General features: G+C 45.7%; 2 long non-coding RNA genes across 3 annotated transcripts; one reads left to right on the forward strand and one right to left on the reverse strand.

The window, feature by feature from the left end:
* Positions 1 to 1,471: 1,471 nt before the first annotated feature.
* Positions 1,472 to 5,478, reverse strand: LOC128816998 (uncharacterized). Its single transcript, XR_008440070.1, has 4 exons — positions 5,270 to 5,478; positions 4,578 to 4,759; positions 3,522 to 3,685; positions 1,472 to 2,615 (listed from the first exon to the last, which is right to left on the reverse strand). It is a non-coding gene; the product is annotated as an uncharacterized LOC128816998 (long non-coding RNA).
* Positions 5,479 to 5,656: 178 nt separating this feature from the next.
* Positions 5,657 to 8,551, forward strand: LOC128816997 (uncharacterized). Of its 2 annotated transcripts, none has more exons than XR_008440069.1 (3): positions 5,657 to 5,738; positions 5,819 to 6,613; positions 8,082 to 8,551. It is a non-coding gene; the product is annotated as an uncharacterized LOC128816997 (long non-coding RNA). The 2 variants fall into 2 exon arrangements; XR_008440068.1 differs by having other exon boundaries at positions 5,667 to 6,048; positions 6,363 to 6,613.
* Positions 8,552 to 23,859: the final 15,308 nt, after the last annotated feature.

The following is a 23,859-nucleotide window of genomic DNA, read 5'->3' on the forward strand; positions in this document are numbered from 1 at the left end:
ATTACTCTGATTAAAGTGGGGCCAGGACTTCAGCCACTCTCTGGTTTGGCCATGGCAGAATGGACAGGTAAGATTTGGAGGTGACATGAGGAATCATGTGCATCTCTGGGGATTATTACCAAGCAGAAGATGGAGATGAGGCGTGAAAAAGCGTGTCAGTGTAAATCACAGCTCTCTGCTTAGGAGGGGAACACCCTGAAAAGGACCAGCAGAGGAAACCCGAGGCAGACAAACTCAAAATAAAACCTGTAGACACAGCAGTCGTTGTGGAGTGTTTGTGAATGACTGTTGTGCCTGTGCTTGTGTCTGCAGACGGTTAAGTAGAAAGGGATTGTTGTCTTTACTCACACACATTCCCTCGCCCTGAGTTAACTTCCTCAGGCAGAAGAGTGCCCAGAAATAAACTGTCATAACCACCAAGTTAAACTGCCAAGGGGTGGTGAAGTGTCCAGCTCCAATGTCTTCAATCAGGACCGGTTTTCTCCTTTGAAGATATGCTTCTGCCAAGCACAAGTTGTACCTCAGTCAGACGCCAGTTATTGCACTTGATACGGGTGAAATCTAATGGCCCACGAAATAAAGGTCAGCAGAAAAAAAGATTATTGAGTGGTTTCTTGTGGTCTCAAGTATATGAATCTGTGAAAGGTTGGCAACTCGTACCCACCGTCATGGTGTTTTTCATGGTATCCTTTGATAACGGGATTAGGAAGCACCAATATTAGTTCAAAAAAGCTGCTGAAAAGTCCCTGACATTTGGTCATTACCAGTCTTCAGTCACTATTGATTGGGGTCTGTGCTGGAGGCAGTAATCCATCACAGGGAGGGATCCAGGGTGGCTGCAGATAGGTGGGGATCGATACGGAACTGCTGACGGGATCCTGGCACCACTCTCCCTGCTGCTCGTGGTGGGACCCTGACACTTGCTGTGGGTATTTTAACAAACCAGCCCTGATTTTCTTGTTTTTTAGCAGATTATCCTGCCAAGCAGTTTGGCAGCATCCTCATTTCTGCAAGCAGAGGAATCACCATTTCTCTTCTCCCAAAGCATTTGCTGTCAGAAGCAACCACCCTGCCTGGAATGGAGCTCCCAGAGCATGAATATTTCATGGGACTGGTTTTGGGGAGATTACTTATGGTTGAGTTTTCATGGCCAATAACTAGATTTTCGTGACTATCAGCACTTCTTTGGTAATTTAAAATTTACTTGAAAGGGAAAAGAAGCAAAGTGAGGCTGGATGGGTACAACCAAGGTCTTGTGCTCCTACAAATACCGTGATAAAAGTCTATTGGTTCATAAGGATACTTTGAAATATTTAGGAGAGCATCAGCAGGAAGTATAAACACATGTATAGGAATAAACTAGCATTTTGTGAAGTGTGTGGGAAGAAGAACATTTGGGAGTCAGCACATTTCTTACCAACCACATTAAGTGCACCCAAGGGTGAATTTTTTATTTATTTGGGTTTTTCTTTAGAACTCCCCCCTACAGAGCTTCGGATTTCTGAACACAAAAAATAACAACAAACTTTGCAAACATACAAGTTGTCAAACCCCCCCAGTGATGCAAAAAAGGTGCTGAGCCTGCCCAGTCCCTGCCTCTGGACAGAGGAAGGCTGGTCCCAGAAAGCTGAGATCTCTCCCCAAAACAGTCAGCCCTGCCTGCACCTGATAACTGGGATGGTTGTAAGCTTTTCCTGCTCTTCCATGAGCCATCCCACCATAACTCTCCCATGGCAGGGAGATATTTATTTTCAAGGCAAGCATTCCTATTTAATGGGAAACATCTTCTTTGTGTGGAAATCAGTTTGAAACATCCCTGGGCTTGAGTGGTGCAGAAGGCTTTGACAAAATATTAGAAGTATGTTTAGCTCCTTGGATATATCAGCCTTGCCAGAAATAAAACCATTTTGATAAGCTCTCATTTGGAGAAATTTCTCATCTCCCTTTTTGCTCCCCAAACAGAATAATTAATAAACCAGGAATACTGAAGACTCCACTGGCATCCCAAAGAAGCCTCTCCCTTGCTACAAGAGAGTAGATTCTCTCAGTCTTTCCTAGTGGGATTACTCCACTTTCAGAAATCAGCAAACAGCCCTTTTTTCCAGGAACTTGAATCAGATTTGGCCTGAAAGTGCAATCCAGGAATGGGTCAGAAAACACAAGGCAAAAGCTCTGCAGGTTTTGTCCTAGGGTAGGACAGTCAAATTGCCATTTTCCCTTCCTCAGGGCTGTGTGGATGGTGCCAGTGGAGCTTCTCCTGCTGGCCGAAGATGAGAAGTGTCACAAAAACTGGCTCCTCCTGCCTTTCCCCAGCAGCCAGCCAAAATCAAGCTACTCTTTTCTTCCCTCAGTCTCTCACTTTTAGGGTATTTTGCCTTCTCATTAACTAGTCAATGGCCTGTCTCAGTCTTGTCCAGGTTTGTCTCCTCTCCTTGCATCCTGTTTGGGATGGAAGCCGCTGCCTGGGCATCAAGGTCCACGGAGAGCTCACAAAAGTGACCCTGAGATCTTCCTGACCCTCGCTGTGTTTGCTCATTTCCTTCTCAGCTCTCTTTCTATTGCTTTTCAAATTAAGGTGCACAGGAAACCAGAGCAGTTTCTGATCTCTCCTCCACCTAAAAAATTAGAACATCAAAACCAGTTTTACCAGCAATAAACGAAGCTACTTTGAAAAGTGAGGCAAAGGGATCTATCTGGAGTCAGTAAGACATTGTTAGGATCTCTTTGATCGGGAGCCTTAAATGAAAATTATCAAATGGCGCTTTAAAACATACACCCTTTTGTTTGATTAGCCTGCTGCAGATAACCTTTATTAAACCTGATCTAAAATTACAGCCATGCACTGGTGGTTCTTTGATGCCTTGGCTGTTTCATTTCCTGTTTATACTATGATACACGTTGCACTAGGAGATAAAGCACTTCTGAAGGATATTAAGACATGAAAGTCCCTTGGCTATTTGCTGGCACTGTTTTGATGTTTTCTTGCTCTCTAGAAATTAGCATATCCTTTTCAAAGACTGCCTCTGATGAGAGTAATCCTTTGCCATGATGTATTTGCTAAAAGTCATAAATGATAGTATATTGTGTAAAGAAATGACACATAAAAGGGACGATGCTAGATTATTGATAATGAGGCAACTTGTGCAACTCTGCTTTTGGCTTTTATAAAACACATTTTTGACACCATAAATACATTGAGCTTATATTAATGAGGATTTAATACTTCTGAGATTTTAGAAACTTGCTTAGAACAACTTTTCAAAAGAAGGTTTTTTTGGGAAGTTTAATGTTTTCACTAATTTTGATAAGATATTCTGTTAAGCACGTTTTGCTGCCTTCATAATGAGGAATGATGGAAAGGTTTTTAGCATGGCTTTGCCACAATTAAACTGTGCTGGAATATTTATTTTATTAATTTGTATAGTGTCTATTGCCATAGAAATGAGGTTGATTAATTATAGAAATTTGCAATAAAATGTTACCTTTCAGAAAAAAAAAAAAAAAAAAGAACTTTGACATACATAAAAGCAAAACATAAGGATCTGGTATCTGAAGGTGTAAATAAGTATCGCTCCATGGAAGCTTTGATGTGACATTGATTTACATCACCAAAAGATCCGTCTCCTGTTGTCACTAACAAATGACCTGAGCACTTTCACAGGAGAGAAAGCCATGCCTGGATGACCTAGAAAATAAGGACCAGGGTGTTGGGATGACAGAGGGGTGAGGAAGAGCAATAAGGGCATGGGGATCTTCACCAGCCTCTCTTCAAAGGCACTTTTTTTGGGACTCTTCAGAGTGCTTTGCATGACAACGTCTAAGTTAAAGTACACAATTTCTACATCTGTATGAAAGTCATCGTAATATTCCTTGAGTTGTGTTTGCAAAAGCACTCTTCCATCACTCACAGGGGGCTGGCACAAGATCTGGGCTCTGATGGAGGTGGCGTGTGCCAGGTGTGGTGTGGTGACTTCGCAGAAGTGTGACCAAGATTTACTCTTTGCCTTACAGAAGGTGCTTTCTGTAGACAGTCACAGAGATAATAATTTCGTATTTTCCAAACTGAGGGATCCAAGTTACACACCTGAGGCCGGTGTGTAACACCTGTGGATGAGGATTTCCCTACCTGAATTTGTAAACAAGAATTTGCAACCGACTCTGAATACCTGAACTCACCCTGCCAAAAATCCAGTCCCTTATCTGTGCACCTTTCTGTGGAGCTGAGTCCTCACCTTAAATACCCCAGGTTGATAATCCTGCCCTCAGGAACCAAAGATCTCATCTGATACCCACTGAAATCAATGGAACAATTGACTGTGGGTGGCTGTCCCAAGGAGCCCTGAAGGCATAAAGGTCACAGCCAGCCTGGAACAGAGGCTGAGCTCTGCTGCCACCAGCTCCTCCCAGTAGGCACCAGCATGGACCAGTTTGCCACCAAGCTGATCAGCAGAGAGCACTGCTCCTTTTCTCTGTGCTCCTCATGAGTTTGGGGCAGGAGCTGGAGTTTTATGAGTTCACGTAAACTGGAGCAGGAGATGAGAGGAAGGAGCAGTTGGAAAGGCAGAGACAAATTATACCTCCAGTGATGAAAGCCACCTTGACTGCAGCAGGGCTAAGACACTGCCAAGATGATTGCCAGTTAAGCATGTATTAAGCAAATATCTCTCCTTCCTTCCAGCTAGGCCTCCAGTGCAATTGCCTTCTCCTACAATTTACTGGATTGAAAGTGCATTGAGTGACAAAATTACTTTTTTAACGGCTGCAAAGAAAAAAAAAAAAAAAAAAGAAAAGAAAAAAAAAAGAAAATCACAAACAGTTGACAATTCAAGAGAAAAAGACTTTTAAAAAATTGATAGTGTTTTTTCTGTATCCTTGTCAGAAAGGCTTTCAACTTCCCTCTTGGAAAGCAAAGACATGAAGGAGGTACTGGGAAAAGGATTTCTGCACGGGCACCTGCTGTTATTACCGCAAGCGGTGACAGGGAGCGGAGGCATTTAGGATTAGTCCCTAAGAAATGGTGATTATCAGGACTTCTTTCTGCAGGACCTTTGCTCATTGGTCTTCGTGCCAGCCAGTAACAGGATTTGCACGACTCCAGCCAGCTGCCTGGGGAATGTGTCCCATTCCAGTGCTTTACCATATACCATGGAGCATTCACGGCAACGAGCATGACTCATGAGATCAGCTCACGCCTGCATAAGGTTTTCCACAAATTTGGGATGATTTAACTAAAATACATGCAAGGCTCACGCTGAGCTCATATTCTAACCCAAATAAAAAGGAGCGAAGAAAGGCGACAAGCAGAAATTGTGTGGTGTCCTCAAAGCCAAAGGGATTGGCCTTTCTTGGAGGTCCTTGACATCCCCCTGCTGCTGTCCTTGGAACCATCCAGAGGTCTCCATGGGTCCAAGGCAGAAGAATCCATCCCTGCCTGGCTCAAGTGGTCCAAGAGGCAGCTGTGATCCAGGCCAGACACTCCCTGCAATAACGGCTCCTTCCAAGAGCCTCCCCAGCACAGGAGCCAAGGGCTCTCCCTGCCAGGATGTCACAAGACTGTGAGTCAGGGAGGATCACAAAGTGTTGTTCTCATAATGGAGCTTAATAACAGCCAGTGTCAAGGTAAAAGCACCTGTAAATGAGGCGGCTCAGAGCTTTACAGCCTGGCAATGGCACTGCTGGGCAGCTCCAGATCACGGGGCTCTGCTCTCATTCCATCCTGTTCTCAGAGCAGCTTTTTGGTCTGTCATTGCCACAGGATGGGTCGTTTGCAGACCAGTGCTGATAACGAAGCAGATAACCAGCTCCTTCCTCTCCTCAGAGTGCGGGTTTGATTGGTGAGTGACAGCCAGTGTGGACAGTGAGGAAGCCCAGCTCTGCTGCCTGGGCCAGCTGCAGTGAACACGCTGTAAATTGGACTGGTCCAGAGCAACGTGTCCATGGGATCCACCTGGCACTGCCGTGACCCTCTGGAATCCCATGGCTGGACCACAGCTGGCACTTCTGAACACACCATCAGGTTCAGCCCTGGTGATGGTCAGGGAGACCTCGGTGAGCCCCAGTGTGCCTTGTTTGGTGGGGTGAGGAAGAGGATGTTGCAGTCACCGGTGGTCCCCTCTTGGCCTGACAGTCATGGTGATTCTAAAATGTCACCTCCTGCTTTCCACTGGCCTCAGTGACTGTGGGTTTTGCTGATCTCCAGCAATTCTCTGGCTGCTCTGTTCACTCTAGATCCTGTGAGGGATGTCTCCTGCCCAGCTGTATTCTATACAGCTTAACTCCTTCCATCAGCAAATCCCTCTGTCCTCCCCATCCTTCCACTTTACAGCTTCAGGGAAACTCCCCTTCACTTTCCTGACATCCAGGTAACACACCCAGGTGCTGCCACATCCACCTGGACCCTTCCAGCCAGGCAGGAGGTCCATGAACAGCAGAAAGAAAGTCATCACCAGATAACCATGGCTAAAACTGCCCGTTCCAGCATCTGGGTGAAGACATCTCAACTGAAAATTTTCTTGCTGATTTCCCGGAGCTGATGGTGCCCTTCACTCCTCCTTGGCATGTTCAGGGCTGCATCCTAAGCATCCAGACAGTACCCGCGAGATCGGTGCAAAAGGTGACTTTTCCCTTTGGAGCTCCTCTGAGAACCCACCCAGTGCACACCTCTGCCTTTGTTTGTCTCCTGAGCATCGTTAGGGTTTGATAATGATCTCAGAGGTGCTAAGCTGATAATCACCTACCTCAGCTACTCCCAACACTTTGTCAGGCAGGTCGGTAATGAAAACACAAAGTGTAAAGATATCCCCTTCCTAAGGTAATGGAAAACCTGCCTGGAGATTGACATTAGAAACAAGATAGGCAGAGGGAGAAGCCGAGTCAAAAGGAGGAACATCTGGTTCCGTTTTCCTTTGTGAAATTATCTCACACTGACCAAGCAGTACCTTCTCTGAAGTATATAAACGCTGAAGACACACACATGGTTGTTATCAAATGGTATTGTGCAAAATTAAATTGGCTACTTTATGGTGAAATGGAGAAGGAAAGCAGGCATTTCAAACACATGCGTGTCTCTCAGCGCGGTCTGGAAGCTATCACGATGCAAGGATGGCTACTTTAAAATATCTACAAATAGTTAAGGCCATTCTGTGAGATGAATAAGCTGGGGCTGAATTTAATAAAGTTATCAAGGACATAATAACACAGGGGCCAGTGCCTGAAACTAATAAGTGGTTTGGTGAGTATGAGATAGTTCATATGTGCAGAGCATTCCTCCAGCGCTGACTTGCAGAGGTAAAACACCAGGGCAAATTCTCTAACCTCACCCAGATGTGCTGAGCGTTTGCCCTTTGGCCAGCTGGGCTGGAGGGGACACTCAGTTTCTGGCCAAGGGACAGTCACAAGCCCTTCGCTGAGCAGAGCTGGTGGGTGCCCACAGCAGGCACGTGTTTGCCCTCAGCACGTGTCGGTAGCACTTTTCTGCTACCGTGCCAGTCGGTAGCACTTTTGTGGTTTAAGAAGAGAATTAAAAAAACCTTCACCAGAAACAATCTGTTACAGCAAATTTTTATCTGATGTTTTTCATCAGTAGCTTCAGGGCAGGTTCCTTAGGGATCCAGACTTGCTGACCATCCCCAGCCACAGCCAGGGGATCTCACTGGTCCCTGGAGCTGGGAAGGACACGGGGGCACATCTGAACATTGGGTGTGGAGAAATGTTCTCCTTCGTGTTCTCCAAAAATGATAATTTCCATTAGTGGAAAATCCCACATCTCTGGTTTTATTTTTGCTTTTGTTTTTCTAATTCAGAGGAATATTTTAGATATGAGAAATTTCCTCTGGATGAGAAATTCCCATTACTGCACATGTCGGGAGGAAAGTGTTTAGTTTTTCCATCAGACAGGTGGTAGAGCAGGAGAGAGGGCTTGATTTTCCTGAATTTCACTCTAGAGACTGGAGATCACCAAGCCATGCAGTGACTGCAACACTTTAGTTTAGATAAACCCACCTTTCCCACAGAGCTGCAAATCTGGGCAAAGGGTGAAGTAAGAACCCTACTTATTTAATTTTTTTTTTTTTTTATTTTAGTTTCAGAAGCAGCAACTCAAGAGCAGTGCTGAGGCTGTGCTTCGGGGAACACAATTCTCATTCCTTTGAAAATTCTTGTTCTGCTGGTTGGGAATTTTGTTCAGCATTTCCCTTCCCAGCTGGCATCGTGGAGCCTTTCTCAAGGTATTGACTGTGTGGAAAGAAGAAAAAAGAAGGGCAGATTTCATCTAGCTTGGATTTACCCGGGGAAAGATTTTCTTCCAGAGATCCTAATCCGAAAGTGCTTCTTCCCCGTGGTAGTTCACAACCTCTGACGTACATCCACAGGGGTGGACTCTGCATCTGGGAGCACCAAGGGGGCTGGCCACAGGCTCTGGGAACAGATGGATTGGCATTTTGGCTCATGAGATTAAGAACCAATTCTACTCCAGCCACGGCTGCGTCTCAGCACCGTGGAAACCACAGCATTTATGTAAAAAGCATTTGGGCAGAATTTACTCACCTATCACCAATTTTTCCAGGGTAAGGGAGTTTAGTTGAGTTTCAGGACATCTCCCAGAGCTGGTTCTGTTGTGATTAATTTTAAAACTCCTCACTACAGCCCTCTGGAAAGGTAGGAGAGGTGGCTGCAGTCACATCCCTTGGAGCAAAGGGTTACTGAGGAAACTTTCAAAGTGCCTTGAGAAACACAGCTCTGAGCCCCAAGTTTCAATGGAAATGCATTGAAGAAAAGCTCAAAAAGCAAACTACAAGCTCCTCTCCCAGATTTCCTTTTCCTTTCATGGCGCAAATTAGAGAATACAAACTTAGTGGAATTGCAAGCATCTAAGAATAGCTTTGATTTTCCTAAACATTTACAATTCTGTTTTATGTACATCGTCAGAAAAAGAGCAAGGAAATAGAAAATGTAAATCTTTAAATGAACCTGAATACCAAGGAGACTTTACATATCTGCTTGGAACAAATGGGATGTTGCAGCTAAATATCAAACAGGGGAATCAGAGAGTTTCAATAGCCATGGATGTGTAGAGTATGATCAGACATGGGATGTCTTGTGTAGGGTTCTTCCCTCCCTCCCTCCCTCCCTCCCTGCCTTGCAGGTTAAGAAAATTGTTGTAACTTGCTACAAATTTTGCTGCCTGTTTGGTCTCACAGCTCCCAGAGCCAGAATCCCATCTCCATTTCAGAGAGCAGCAACTCCATGCTAAGCTGGATGTCAAAATCCTGCTGGAAAGGGGCTGGGAAGGTGCTCCATGGATACTGTCCCCATTAAACGAGCACCAGGCAAGGTCTAACGAAGCCAGCAGCTGTGGATCTGAAACACCTCCAGACATGGAAGATTTGCAGGAATTCCAGAGAGCCTGTTGGGTACCTTTGATAAAAAGTCACCTTTACAACAGGGATATTGTTCTTGGTTGTACCGCAGTGCTGAGAGGAAAGCTGAATTTGGGGGAAGATATTAGCCCTTTCCTCAGCAGGACAGCCCTGATAGAGCAGAAAGCATTAAGAAAGCAATTTAAAAAACATAATGCTCAGGAAGCACATAATTTTACCACCAGCTGGGTGTTAAATTAATTGTGTGCAAGTCAAATGCGACACAAGATGGAAAAGTCAGTCTGAAAACGTGTGTCCTTTTCTAAGAGCAACTTTGTTTCTTGGTTGAAAACAAGGGGTGAATCTCAAGGAAAGCATCAGTGAGTGATATCCTGATGGATTAGCCCAGCACACACTTGCCTGGAAGTGCTGTGGGGTCAGGAGTGGGTTATAACTCTCTCCAACACTGAGTTCTGGGCACCCTCGGTGTATATGGGGAGGATTTTTGGGGTCAGGAAAGAGGCTGCCTATGGATGGGCAGAACCATGACTCGTCTCAGCAGGCTGAGGGAACTGCATTAGTGAAACCTCAGAGGCTGCAAAGTGTTACCACTCCCATTTTCTCACTAGGTAAACTGAGGTCAGGGATGCTTTTTGACTTGCCCAAGGTCATGCACAAATTAGTGGTAGAGCCAGAAACAAGACCTAAAAGACCCTGTTTCCTTTCATTGCCACAGTTTTCCATTGCAGATGCAGAAATGTTGCGGGCCTGTTGTTCAAAAAGAACCCATTACCCGTCTGCAGGGCTGGGATCAACCTCAGGGGAGATCAAATAGCCCCGTGGTGAAAAGGCATCCCAGAACAGCTGCTGCTGCTGACTGGTTTTTAGGCTGAGATTTCCTCAGCAGCATCGTTTCTGGTTCCCACTGAACACTTAATTCAGATTGATGGAGGCATCCTGCAAAGCGAGAAACTTTCACTTACAGATATGCAACTTCTGCACTTGTTCAAAACAGCCAGAAATGTTATTTATACCAAATTTACAGCTCAAAGCTATCAGCTGCTAAAGCCCCTCCCTGCCTGCTCCTTCCATCTATTTTTTTCTTCTTTTTTTTTTTTTTTTTTTTTTTTTTTTTTTTTTTTTTTTTCTTTCTGGTCAGACTCTTGTTTTGGAAATACCCCAGATTGTAATAATTTTACTTGTACTGCATTACTCGGCTTTGTTCATCTACTGATGAAGTGCCAGCTCTGAAGTACTGCCAGATGAGAGTAGGCATCTTGCAGCACTGAAGGGAACTTTCCTGGGATTATTTGCTGGTCGAGTCACCCTGCAAGTGCTCTCAACAGGGCTCTGCCCTCATGGGGTTAAAGTGGGAAGGTGCACAGAAAATCTCATGCACTGCACCCATCAAAGCCCAGGGAAGAGGTTGCAGCTTCAGCTGGACCAGCTCTGGCCAAGTGGATGAGAAAACGAGCAGCAGCAAAATTTTAGGGGTGATTCAGGTTCCCAAGCAAGGCTATCCATGGTGTGAAGCAGCAATGGGAACGGGGGAAATCCAGCCATGGTCCCACTCCAGACTCGCCTCCCAGCTGCTTTGAACTCCAAAGCAGGGTTAGTTCCGTTCTCAGGGCCAGATTCGCTCCAAAGATCTGAGTCTTGATGAACATTTTAACTACCTTGGCCCAAACCCCCAGTTCATAAGAGAACACAAATCCAGGCACTTTGATGTGGTCTGAGGTTTTGTAAAGAAAGGTTCAGCTGGCTCTCGAGTTGGCTTCGGGTTTGGCTGCTCCTCCTGGGTCATTCCAGCCTGCAAGGGCTGGTGTGGGCTGGCCCAGGGCTGCTGTCACTGTCACAGCTGGGGACAGACCAGCTCTTGTCACTGCCAATTGCAGACAAGCAAGAAAATAGTGGGACAAGGATGCCATTAACTCTTTGCAGGCTGCACTGTGATCTGCTGCAAGGCCTTCTAGAATTTCATCCCCCCCGATGGCTTCCTACAAAGAACCCACCCTCTGCAACAACAGAATTTAAACAAGCAGATCATCTTACGTGCTTTTCTTGGGTTTGAGTAATTTCAACAGTTTAACTTGCCTCTTGGTAAGATCTACTGAACTATTGCTGCAAAAATCGGAATGCCACGGTTTTCCCTCATTATTCTCCCTCGCACAGATTTCAGGGTGTGGGTGCAATATCTTAGCAAAGAAGAAGGAATTTTTTTCTCCTGGGAAAACATGATGGACAGCAAGTGAAAGCGAGCTCCTGGGGAGTGAAGTCCTTTGGGTACTCGTGGATGTCACTGCAGTGGCACCCCAGCTCACTGACCAGTAACTAGCTTGGTTGAAGTCTGGCTCAGCAGATCCAGCTACAAAGGCTTGCAGTTTTGAAGGACTCCTTTTTTGCAAGAATATATAAGAATCCTTTCTAAGAGCAACTGCTTAAGTCCCTCCTGTGATCTCCCACAGTAGACCTAAAAAGTAGATTAAGAAAAGTAATAAGCTAAAGGAAAAAAAACCAGTGCTTTGCTCATTTATTTTATACATTAAGGGGAACATTGACCTTCGAGATCTCTTTTTTCCCTAGAATTCATGGTGATGAATAGAATGTATTCTGACTTTAAATGAAACAGAGTGCTTTGAAAAGACAGAAAATTAGCAACATATGGGCCAAAGGACCCAAAGAGATGAGAAAAAAGGAGGGGGAAGAAAATGAAGGGAAGTTTCAGATGTCGCTGTGATCCTGCAGCAGAATATTTTAATGTTTGTGCTATGAGGGGAGGTCAGGCCCCCTTTGGACATCCCCTGGTGTCGTGATGAGGCCTTTCTGTGTCCTGGGCAAATAGAAATTGCACTTCCTTCACTGCAAATGTTCCTTTAGACTGAACCAGAGGATGCCACAGAGGAAAAGGACAACAAGATCTTACAGACAAGGTGATTTTCCCCTTCCTTATCCCCCCTCTGCTGTCACCCAGATGTGGTTGATCATGTGTGATACAATATCCCCTTCCAGATTCCCCCAAAAACCTGGGAGTCCCTGGAGTTTGGTCCCTGGTTCTTAGCCTCAGACTCTTCTCTGCTCTGCCCAGAGGAGGACTTGGACAGGAGGCAGAACAGTGGATGTCCTTGGCTGTGTCTGGGTGTCCCTGGGTGTCCCTGGACATCTTCACACCGCAGATCAGCCAGCACAGGAAGCTGTACTGGGTCATATCCAAAGGGACACCAGTCCTGTTAGCTGGGCACCAGCACTGCCCACACTCCCATTTTCCTCAGCCCCTTCTTCCATAGCCCAGCACTTCCTCAAGTATTTCTCCCATCTGCAACACCCCTGGCACTTGCACCAGAGACAGGCCCTGCTTTGAACTCACCACTGACACAAGCATTTGCTGATTTTTACTCAATTAAGTCAATTTTTTAAAAAAAATCATATTGCCAATTATATTCCTACTATAACTTTTCCTTGCTTTTTTTTTTTTTTGAAGGAGAATTTCCATGTTTTTCTCAAAAGTATATTTGAAATATTCCAGTTCTACTGGAGTAGGCAGCACACTCTGTAAAGTGTGGTAGGTTAAAAATAGCCTATGGCCCAATCAAATGCTAATTACCTGAGCCTTTTGGATCTTCATCAAATCAGGAGTTAGCTAAAGCAGGAGCTGCAGTATCAAACTCTTCAGTTAACTTTGTGTAATCACTTAAACGTCCTATTAATTGATTCAATATTCTTAATTAAATTAAAAAACACTCCCATTTTAATTAAGGTTTGATTCAAGCCAGCCAGAGCAAGGGAACTTGGAGTGAAGGCTCCCAGCTTCACCCCTGATGCTACTGCAGCACATGTGCTTGGAGAGGCCACGTGCTGACAGGAAATCTCTGCAGTGGGAGGGAATTAGTGCAGAAAAATCCAACCTGGCCATTCCTGTCACGGCTGTGGTGACACTGGCAAGTGCCACATTTATACATTATGCAGACAGCTATGAGAGACTAAATGCTACTTCTTTTTCCCCAAGTGAAACCAAATCTGGGTAAAATTAACATTCTATCCTGCGAGTACAGTTAGTCCAGATCCAAGTCTGCTTATTTTTTCCATTGTCTCTGTCATTTTAGCTCATTTGTCTCTCAGAAAAAAAAAGAAAAGTGTGGGGGGGGAAGTGCTCTGCTGTTGCATAAGCATGAAAAATTCTGTGCTCCCCAAAACACCCCTAAGTCCAGGTTACCCCTTCACATACAGTAATATATATATATATAAAATAGATATTTTATATATTATATATATTATGCATTTTTATATATATAATATATATGTGATATATATCTGGTTACAAATTACTAAATTACTTTCAGCTTTGCTTCTTCTCTTGGCCATTGTGAAGCTTTGCACTTGCAGAGGATGCACAAATATTTCTACAAAAGTCTCTTCTTAATTTTTTTTTTTTCTTTGCAAATGCTGCTGCTTCCTTCCAGAGCTGCATGTGCTTAAATCAGCAGAGTGTTAAAGCAGTGAAGTAAATAGGAAGCTTGTGAGTGAAATGCTTGATCCAAGAGCTCTTGCAGTAATAGCATAAACCCCTTTTGGCATTAACTGTGGCCCACTTTGGGCAAGGACAGGAGAGAAATTAAGCCCCTCTGGGCTTTGGTTTCTGTGCCAGGCCTGCCTGTTAAGGTCCTGCTTTGTGTGAGGTTGTTAATGGCTCATGGATTATGGAAATCCTTTAGCAAATGGGCTCTCTGAGCAGGTCTTGGGTGTTTTTCAAAGAGGAAGTCAAAGTCCTGGGATGGGGTTGAAAATTACAGATGCCAGGCCCAGCCCAGCACAAACTCCTCCAGATGTTGGCGGCACAAGTCATGATTTGAACACTGCTGGCTCTTACACAACTAAAAGTTGCTTCTCAGTGTTTTGTCTGGTCGAAGCTCCACCTGCCTCCTGCAGTGTGGAAAGAAAACCCACCTCAGCTCCTTGTCCAAACTCACCGGGATATCCCTGCCCGGGATAAAACAAGTGGTCACATTTTGCCCTCAGACCAGTGTCATGCAGCTGGTTTCAGCAGGGAGGACATCAGCAGCCCGGGGACACCAAGCCATAAATGTGACCACAAAATGACATCCTGGGCCCTGTGACTTGGCCTGGCAGCAATGGCAGCCCCTGAGCCTCTCCCGGGGTGCTGTGGGACAATTTATTTGCAGATGGGCTCATTGTCAGTGAGCTGCTGGCTCTTCGCACAGCCCAGTTCACACAACCTCACACAGATCTGCAGGTGAGCAGAGAAGAGACCTTAAAGCTCGTCCAGCTCCACCTCCGTGCCCTGGGGCACCTTCTGCTACCCCAGGCTGCTGCAATCCCCATCCAACCTGGCCTTGGACACTTCCAGGGATGGGGCAGCCACAGCTTCCCTGGGCATGATTTTCCCCTCAGGCTCACTCACAGAGCCCCAGCACTGGTATTTGTGCTTTCCACCAGTTTCTCCTTTGCCTGTCAGGTCTTGCCTTGCGGGCCAGGAGGGCTTTGGGCCCGACCCAATGGTGCCCGCACCTGGCTGAGGCTCCTGTGGGACAAATATCCCCAGCCAACCCTCATCCTCATCTTCATCCCCACACCAAGTGATTCCAGGAGCAGAGGACACCAACCCCAGCTGGCCTGGGATGTGGTTGTACATCACCTCTGAGACAGGAGGCCCCACAGGAGCTTTTTCCCACTGGCTGCCTTCCCAGCTCCCCCCAGCCTTTCCACACCGTGCAGCACATGGAGCATGGAGCCCTAAGGGCCATGCCCTCAGATAATGATTTTTAGGGTCAGACAAACTCTGCCCTTTGCTTCCCCTTTGCACCACGAGGACCCCACAGCCGAGAGCGGGGCCAAGAACACCAGCCAGAATCTCCCAGCCGTGGATTTGAAGTGACATCATGACTTTATCTGGGGTTTTTTGTTTTGCTTTGTTTTATTTTTTTTTTTTCCCCAAAAGGATCTTTCCAAACTCACCTCTTGTGGTTCCTTGCACTGATGTTGCTGGAAGAGATAAGGCTGGGTTTTGGCCAGAGTCCAGCTCAACTGTTGATGGAGCCGTGCAGTTCAGCGCCAAGCTGCAGGACTCTTCCTCCAGAATAAAGGCTCCTTTTCAGTTTAGAGACACAAATACGTGAATAAAAGCATATTTCATGCGTGATGTCTAAGTGTATCAATCAGATAACTGGAACTGGTGTGCGTGTGGAGAAATTTCTGACGTAATACAACTGTACAAAGAAGAAAGGCGCTTTCATTAATCTGCTGCTTGGAATGTCACTTGTACACCAACAAGTGATTCAGTAAGAACTTGGAAAAACAAATGAAGCCATCGCTTTCAAATATGCAGGAGCCTCCCAAATTACAAGAATGAGTGAGTGTAAGGGATTCACAAGCAGGAAGAGACTCCCAGATCCCAGAAAGGTCCAGAAAAATAACTGGAAAATGCAGGTATGCAGAAATGATGCTGATGTGCCCGACAGAAAATAAATCAATTCACACTGTTGTCTCGTTTTTGGGGAAAGGAGGAAATCAGCACAAAAAATAAGATCCTGAGGAACAAAGTTTGCAAAAATCCTCATGCTAATTGCCTTTGTAGTGTGGGTACAGAGGGGACTTGCTGACTCCTGCCAAGATTAAGAGTCTCCTGCATTCAGATCCCGTGTCCTGTTGAGATTTACAGCTTGTCTGTAACATGAGGACAGAGTCTTCCATCATGTCCTTGTAGCCCCAAGAATGCACACTATTCAAGACTCAATGGGACCAGCTCACACAGATACAGGTGGTGGATCCACACCACAAAATTCAGCTCTGGATATGGATTTAAATGCCCTGAAGAATGGCGAGCTTGGATTTACTAGAAATCACTACATTAAACTTAAAGGGAAGGTTTTATTTGAATCAAAAAAAGGAAATTAAAATTAGGTGGAAATTCCACCATCAAAAATTCCTGCACCATGTTTCAGTGTTTTGTCACCTACAGATGGGTAAATACTGTTCTGTCCTTGAACATCTCCACTCTATCTTAAGTGACTTTTGTGTAGGCACAAAATATTTAATAATATTATTATTTAATCTTAAGTGAGAAACTGTTTCTTTTCTCTGAGAATTAATGATTTCCTATCATCTTTTTTTATTCCTCACAGGTATTTAAAAGGTGTCTGTCACACAGGTATCCAAGTGCCAGTTTTTTTCTTGTTAAGAAAAATGAAGTTCTTTGATTACCTTTTTAAAGGTAATTTCATACCAAGCAAATTAAGCTTTCATTTAAGAGGTATTAAAAGAATAGTTGTAAAAGGAGGAAAAAAGAAGAAACACCTCTCCAGGGATAATAAGAAAACTGTATCTGCTTTACAGCTGTTATGGCCCATTCCAGTAGCTCCCCAAATGTGGTCTTGCACCACTGATGATCCATGGAATATTTGCTGGAGCTCCACAGAGATCTCGGCTGTCTTCCCCGTTTTCAGGTCCTGAAATATATATATATATATAATATAGAATTTAAAATACACATTATTCTTTCCTAATGCAGCTTTCCACTCCAGCATCCATTGCTCTTGACAGAGGGAAGTCTGTCGGTCCTTAGTGAGACAGGCATGCAGTCAGGAAAGGAAGAAAGGGGCAAGGAAATCTGAAATTTAAGAGATAACTGGGAGTAAGGGACGTTTCCCCCAGGACAGGTTGCTGTCCATACAGGAAAATGAAGCTGTCCCACTGTTGGGGTCTGGTGGCACTGTTTGCTCTTGCTGGTGATGAGTGAAGGGGACACACCCAAAATGAGCTCAGCCAAGTGTCCCGTTGAAAAGTGCCGTTTCCCCACAAAGTGCAGAAGAAACTCTTGAGTCCCTCCCCTGTCTTGCAGGGTAGGTGCAGAAAATGGGGCTCCAGCCACCAAAACCATCCTTGGTGCTCTTAGCGCTGGATCCTTCTCCAACGAGGTGTGGAGTAGCAGCAACAGGATAAAGGAATGACGAGATAAAGGCAGCTGGTCAGCAAAGGGTTAATCCCCCAAAGACCAGCACAAGAGATAACAGCACCCTGCTAATGACAGCGCTGGGATAGCAACTGATAACAGCGACAGGGGCCATCCAAAATGTGTCAAATGTGCCATCCAAAATGTGTCAAATGTGCCATCCAAAATGTGTCAAATGTGTCGGTGCTCTGGGGTAACCTAACTGATTTTAGCGGCTGCACCTCACACGTGGATAATGTTTTGGTGACTTTTATGCCATAGAGAGGGGCGCAGAGGAGAGTGGAGTTTGCAGCTTTAGTGCAGCCTTTCTTTTCCCAGGGAGGATGGGAATCTCAGTTTGCCACGGGCATGGATGGAGAAGCAGCTCTGGAGCCACCCAGCCTCACCTCTCCCTCAGTCTCTGGTTCTGATCAATCCCACCACAGAGAACAGTTTCCAGTCAAATCCTCCTGTACAAAGGTTTAGCTCAAACCCTGTGTGGTGTTGATAAACATCTCGAAGTCACTTGGGGCAGGTGCGTTGAGGAAGGGACATTTTCCAGCGCCGCCATGGGTTTGCACAGGATGAGTGTGAACACAGAGCGAGTGCCCTAGGACCAGCCCAGCATTCCCACAGATTTATCCTGTGCCATTTTGTCCCCGAGTGCCCAAGGACCAGCCCAGCATTCCCACAGATTTATCCTGTGCCATTTTGTCCCCGAGTGCCCAAGGACCAGCCCAGCATTCCCACAGATTTATCCTGTGCCATTTTGTCCCCGAGTGCCCAAGGCCCAGCCCAGCATTCCCACAGATTTATCCTGTGCCATTTTGTCCCAGAGTGCCCAAGGACCAGCCCAGCATTCCCACAGATTTATCCTGTGCCATTTTGTCCCCGAGTGCCCAAGGCCCAGCCCAGCATTCCCACAGATTTATCCTGTGCCATTTTGTCCCCGAGTGCCCAAGGCCCAGCCCAGCATTCCCACAGATTTATCCTGTGCCATTTTGTCCCCGAGTGCCCAAGGACCAGCCCAGCATTCCCACAGATTTATCCCGTGCCATTTTGTCCCCGAGTGCCCAAGGCCCAGCCCAGCATTCCCACAGATTTATCCTGTGCCATTTTGTCCCCGAGTGCCCAAGGCCCAGCCCAGCATTCCCACAGATTTATCCCATGCCATTTTGTCCCCATCCACAGAGCAGTGACATCTAAAAAAGCTCTGCCCATTCCAAATGGAAAGGTTAACAATTATGCCCAGCTAATTATGTCCTGATAAAAACACCAGCTCCATTATGCCATCCCAGTTCTTATTTTCATATCTAACTTCTGTTTATTCAAAGTAAACACCTTCAAATTATTATTATTATGCTTTCTTAAAAATACAAGATACCCCCCAACCTTATTTCCAGGGATACATGTACATTAGAGATAAGGTGATTTAAAAAAATAAAGTCATTTTATACTGGTAATTGTAAGCAGAACACAATAAGCTCCCCATGAAAATGAACAAATAAAGCAACATATCGGCCTCGAATGCTAGAAGTTCAGTAATTGCTTTTCTGATAAAATGTTTTCAACTTCTTAATATTATTTTTATAGCTAAAAATCTCCTTTTCAGACAATGGGCTAGGGGCTGGCATTCCTCACATGTTTTAGACAAATAATGCACTCCTGATCGAAAGCAATGGAAGAATTGCTCCTGCCTTGTGGGTATTATATTTTTTTAATCTACCAGTAAGTTTGGTTTTTCTTTTTTTTTTTTTTTTTTTTTTTTTTTTTTTTTTTTTTTAGTTTTAGAGAAAGTAATTCCAAACTGCAAGCCACGACTGACCTAACTACTTATTAAAAATGCTAATATGCTTTTGTGCTTTGATGTCTGGTGAACAATAAAAGGGAGAGAGTTACTCTGGGACACTGTAATCCTTTATTTGTCACTAAGTTATGACACCCAGCAGAGCTGTGTGACAGTCCAAATCAATCATCCCCCGTGCACTGCAGGCCTTCTCTGCCTCCTGCAGAGTCTATGCAGTTTAATTAGCTTTTTTTCACACTAGCATAATGTACATCTGCAGCTTCAGCAAGAAAAAGAAATGGAGGATAGTTCACTGGGATACGGTGCCTTAAAAAAAGTTCATATAAAAAAAAAAAGTCTGAAAGAAGAAACATCACAATCCTTTGTAGTTTACTTCAGAGGAGTTTGCGGTAGAAATCTACAGGACTGGGTACTCTATATTGTTAAATGTAGATTTTTTTTTTTAACCTAATAAAGGGCTTTTCAGCTAAAATCTCAGATGGCATTTAAAGCCTTGTTCTTTTCTAATGGTCTATATCTTTTATACCTTCTTCTCGCGGTTGATCATGCAGCAGCTCATTATCTGCTCCTCTCCCCCTCCCCACGGTGGGCTGGCACAATGGAGGCTTCAAACCGATATTTGCTGGTAGAACTCACTGCCCTGTCGCTGGCTGGAGGAGGCAAAGCCCTGCTCCCTGCCACCAGCACTGACCCCATGGCCAGAGCCCGCTGCACACGCTGGATCCACAGTAAATAAGAATTCCCCACAATCAGCCCAGCACGAGCCCACGGGAGCGTGGGTGGAGAGGGGCAGGCAGGGCCTGAGCCCGCCTGGCATCCCCTCAGCCGCCCTGCCCGAGAGCAAGCGACGTCAGGGGAGAGAAAACCTTCAGATAAATGGGATTCCGTCATCCTAAGGAAATATTTCTGCCCTTATTAGGCTCGTGGTCGGATCTGATGACACATTCAATCAAATGAAACCGACTCAGAAGGGCAGTATCCCTCTCCAGCCATTCCAGCTGAGCCAATAGAACTTGTTAAATGATGGTACAAGCTAAACTGCCTGGCTTTTATTTGTCTTTTCTCCCCTCCGTGTACGCCGAGGAAGTTTAAAGGCCGGAGCGACCCTTCCTCGCGCTGTTCCTCCGAGCGTGGCCACAAAGGAGTCACCTGCAGGACTTGGCAGTTGCTTTATACAAATGCTAGATTACATTACCAGAGGCTTGTCACTCCTAATAACCTCCCAGCAGAGAAATGCATCTGAGGAGACGACGGGTTGGGTTCAAATGGGATCACTCCACAAGAGCCAGCACTTCCCACTGCCCGGTTTGAGGAGCTGGGCCGCGCTGGAAGCGCCTCACAAAGGCTATGGCTGCGCATCGATGAGGTCCAGTGGGTCACCCTGGTGGAGACCAACACAAAGGCTGGGGAGCAGTCAAAGACATTTATCAGCCTCTTGATTTTGAAGCAGAACTCTGCCTTCAAATAGCAGCAATTTGCTTAAGATCTGTTCGGACTGCTGATGTTCCCCTCCAGCGCCTTCGCTCGCGAAATGCAGACGTGATGCACCAGTTCTGGGCTCTAATGAAAGAACAAGAGCACTGGCCAGACCTACTGTCAAAGACCCTTTCAGAGCTGTACCTGAAACTGTCTTTTAAACAGCACCTCTGTAATCCTTCAGTGCAAAAATACTTTATCCTCTTGTGGGAATTATACATATTTCCCAGTTCAAAGAGGTATAAAATATAAATGTACGTCTGTACAATTCAGCATTAAGAAGAGTAAATAGTGTACAGTGCCTTTTCATCTTTAGATTTCAAGTTGCTTAAGCATTTAGAGACTACAGTTGGCATTTCTTGCTGTGCTGCTTCTTGGTTTAATGCTATTATTGAAAATACTTTTATCCTGGGCCTTGGCTGGGGTAATTCCTTTGAAAAATCTTATTCCACACTTACGCCAGCAATTCTCCTCTGTTTCCCCCTTCTAAAACAGATAATTCATTAAAACCATAATATGCAGTTTTATCATATTTCCAGTTTAATGTTTAATGGAGTGCTCCAGTTTGGGGTCTGGTGGACAAAAGCACTGGATTTCTTGCTCAGAAATGAAACATTTTGAAATGATGACAATAACCCAGCTAAGCCCCCTCTGTGCAGAGCGAAGAGCAGCCATGCTCCTCATGAGAGACTTTTTCCCGCAGGACCCTCTCCTGGGTGTTTCAGTGCAAGCAACCACTTCCCTCCCCAAGCATCCCAAAGATGGATTTTCAAGGACTTGGAGAAAGACAAGCAGAGGAGCAGCCCATGTCTCATCAGCCACGCGCTCGGGAGACCAGAGCACGTTGGGCTCCTCAGAAACACAACCAGGAGGAGACACACACACTCCTCCTGCTCTTTATCCACACACCAGGGGACTTGCAGGGACACTTCATCAGCCAACACCTTTCTCCTGGCCCGTGTGCCCAAACCACTGCACTCCCAGTTCCTCTTCCCAGGGAGAGCCTGCGGGTTTTTCTTTTCATTTCCACCCCCATCCTTCCTGGCCAGAGGACAACCCTCACCCCAGAACAGGCTCCAAGACAGGTAATGCAGGGTGCCAGGGAGTGTTGTTTGATTAGAGGAAAGGATGAAAAGCGAGATGAAACCTCACTCCTTCCTGTTTCTTACGCCTTGTTAGTGGAAATCTTCTGGGGATGAGGAAAACGGAGAGCTTTAAGGCTTCCCTGTAAGAGAGAATTTAGAGCAGAAAAGAATTTTTCCTTGTAATTCAGCAGGTTACACATTGAAGTAAAAGAGTTCCCAATCAGATAATAAAAAATAATTTGCGAGCCATCTGATGCCTTGCCTTGTGTGTGGGAAGCATCGTTTTGGTGAAGAACAGCCTGAGGAAGAGGAGCAGAGGCTGGTTCTGGGAAGAGGATGAAGTGATTGATTCTCTTTCTGAGAAAGTTAGGGGAGGGTGGGTGAAAGCATCAAACTTCCACTGGAAGATGCCCTAGTTACACATTGAAGACAAATCATGTCATTTCCCTCATTTGCCACACCATCATCTTCTTCAGGGAGATCCAAAAAGCAGAATTTTCCTTGTTAGGGCTCAGCAGGCGAGACCTGCAAGAGCTTTCAGTGCTGCCACTGCCCCGTTCTCACCTTGCCCTGCCCCTGCCAGGTGTTCCTGCTCCCGTGGCACAGGGAATCAGAGGCTCAGCCCTGTGGAATCTGGGAGAAAACCCTTCCTCCCTCCCTCTCCATGAAGCTGCTGGGTTTCCCCTGGAGAGCTCATGGTGCCAGCACAGCTTTGCTCTTCCAGCTCTGCCAGGGAGGGGTGGGCAGGGGTAGGACAGAGAGAAGGGGAAGTGGGGGTGTGATAACATCTCCAACCACCCCAGCAGATCTGCTGGGATTCACCTGCCAGCCCCTGAGTCAGAGAGGAGGTCAGTGCGACCCATCTCTGTGGTTGGGTGGTTGCCTCCAGCAAAGCCAAGACCTGCTGTTCCAGTGAGGGAGCAGCACAGGGATCCCACCCCGCGCCTGATTTTGGAGCTCTCAGTTTGCTGACACTGGAAAGGCATCAGAGAAGATAGGAGGATACTTATGCAAAGACTTCTATCAATGGGGAGGCCCATCTACAAAGCTTTGATTTTACCAGGTGCTGGCACCCCTTCTGAGAGCTGTTCTTGCTTGGGGGGATTCCATCTCAAAGTCTTCACATCACAGGAAGGGGAGCCCGGCTTTGAAGAGTCTCACCAGCAATGGGCCAAACCTCCTATTTGCATTTCATTTTTGGCTGTGTGAAGCTCGTTGGCACCAAACAAGCGTTTTGCAACCTTTTTAAAGCAACAAGGAGCAGTGTTTGCTGACACAACTCAACACCAGGACTTGTACATGTGCATACAAATGGGAAAGTTACCAGCAGTCTGGGCAGGTGTAGATGAGCGAATTAGAGTTAGAACAAAGCAGTGGTGCATTTGGAGTATGCCCATCAAGTTGCAACAAGCTGAAGTTAATGTTAAATTAAGGGATGTACTTCCAGCATTTGCACTTGGCAGCTGGTTTGATTTCTGAAGTGAAGCAATGAAGAGAACTTTAAGTCGAGCTTATTTTAAGGCTCTCTTGTTTGAGTGGCTTTGCTGATGGTCCTGGGAATCTGTGTCACATTGGACTCCAGCAGAATTTCTGCTGGATCCTCAGCACAGCCAGTGGGGCCTGCCTGGTCAGGGAGCAGCATCTTGCAGTATTTCAGAAGCACAAAAGGCATTGCCAAAGGCCACTCAAACTTGTTTTTAACTTCAACTTTACAACTTTATCCAACTCAGAGATTCTTTAATTTCCTAAAGGTTCTTAGAATATAGGGCAGCACTGACATAATCAAAGCAGCCAAGTCTCCTGGCTCAGACACCGGCTTTGACCTTTCCATGGTTCATTTTCCCTCTGTCACTTACTTTTCAGTAGAATTGCAGAGCTTCACCCTCTAGTGTCTGAGGAGGAGTTTGGAAGGCATTTAAGAAATGAAGGTCATTAGATGTTACCTTTCCTGCTGCAAGCCCTTGCATGATGCACAGAGAGGATTATTATGCCCTTGCCCTTTGGTGTAAACAAACCTTGGAGCTGTTCTCTGCCATGTAACCAGAACAAAGCCCTTTGCATCGTTAAACCTCCAACATGAGAGACTCAAGGAAAGCCTATTTACCATGCAGAACACAAGAAAGCTTCCCAAATAATCCAAGACAAAACATCTGTGCTGGGAAAGTACAGAGGTGGGACTGCTGGTTTCCCTTT

This window comes from Vidua macroura, chromosome 19 (genome assembly GCF_024509145.1).
Source record: "Vidua macroura isolate BioBank_ID:100142 chromosome 19, ASM2450914v1, whole genome shotgun sequence".
NCBI lineage: Eukaryota > Metazoa > Chordata > Aves > Passeriformes > Viduidae > Vidua > Vidua macroura.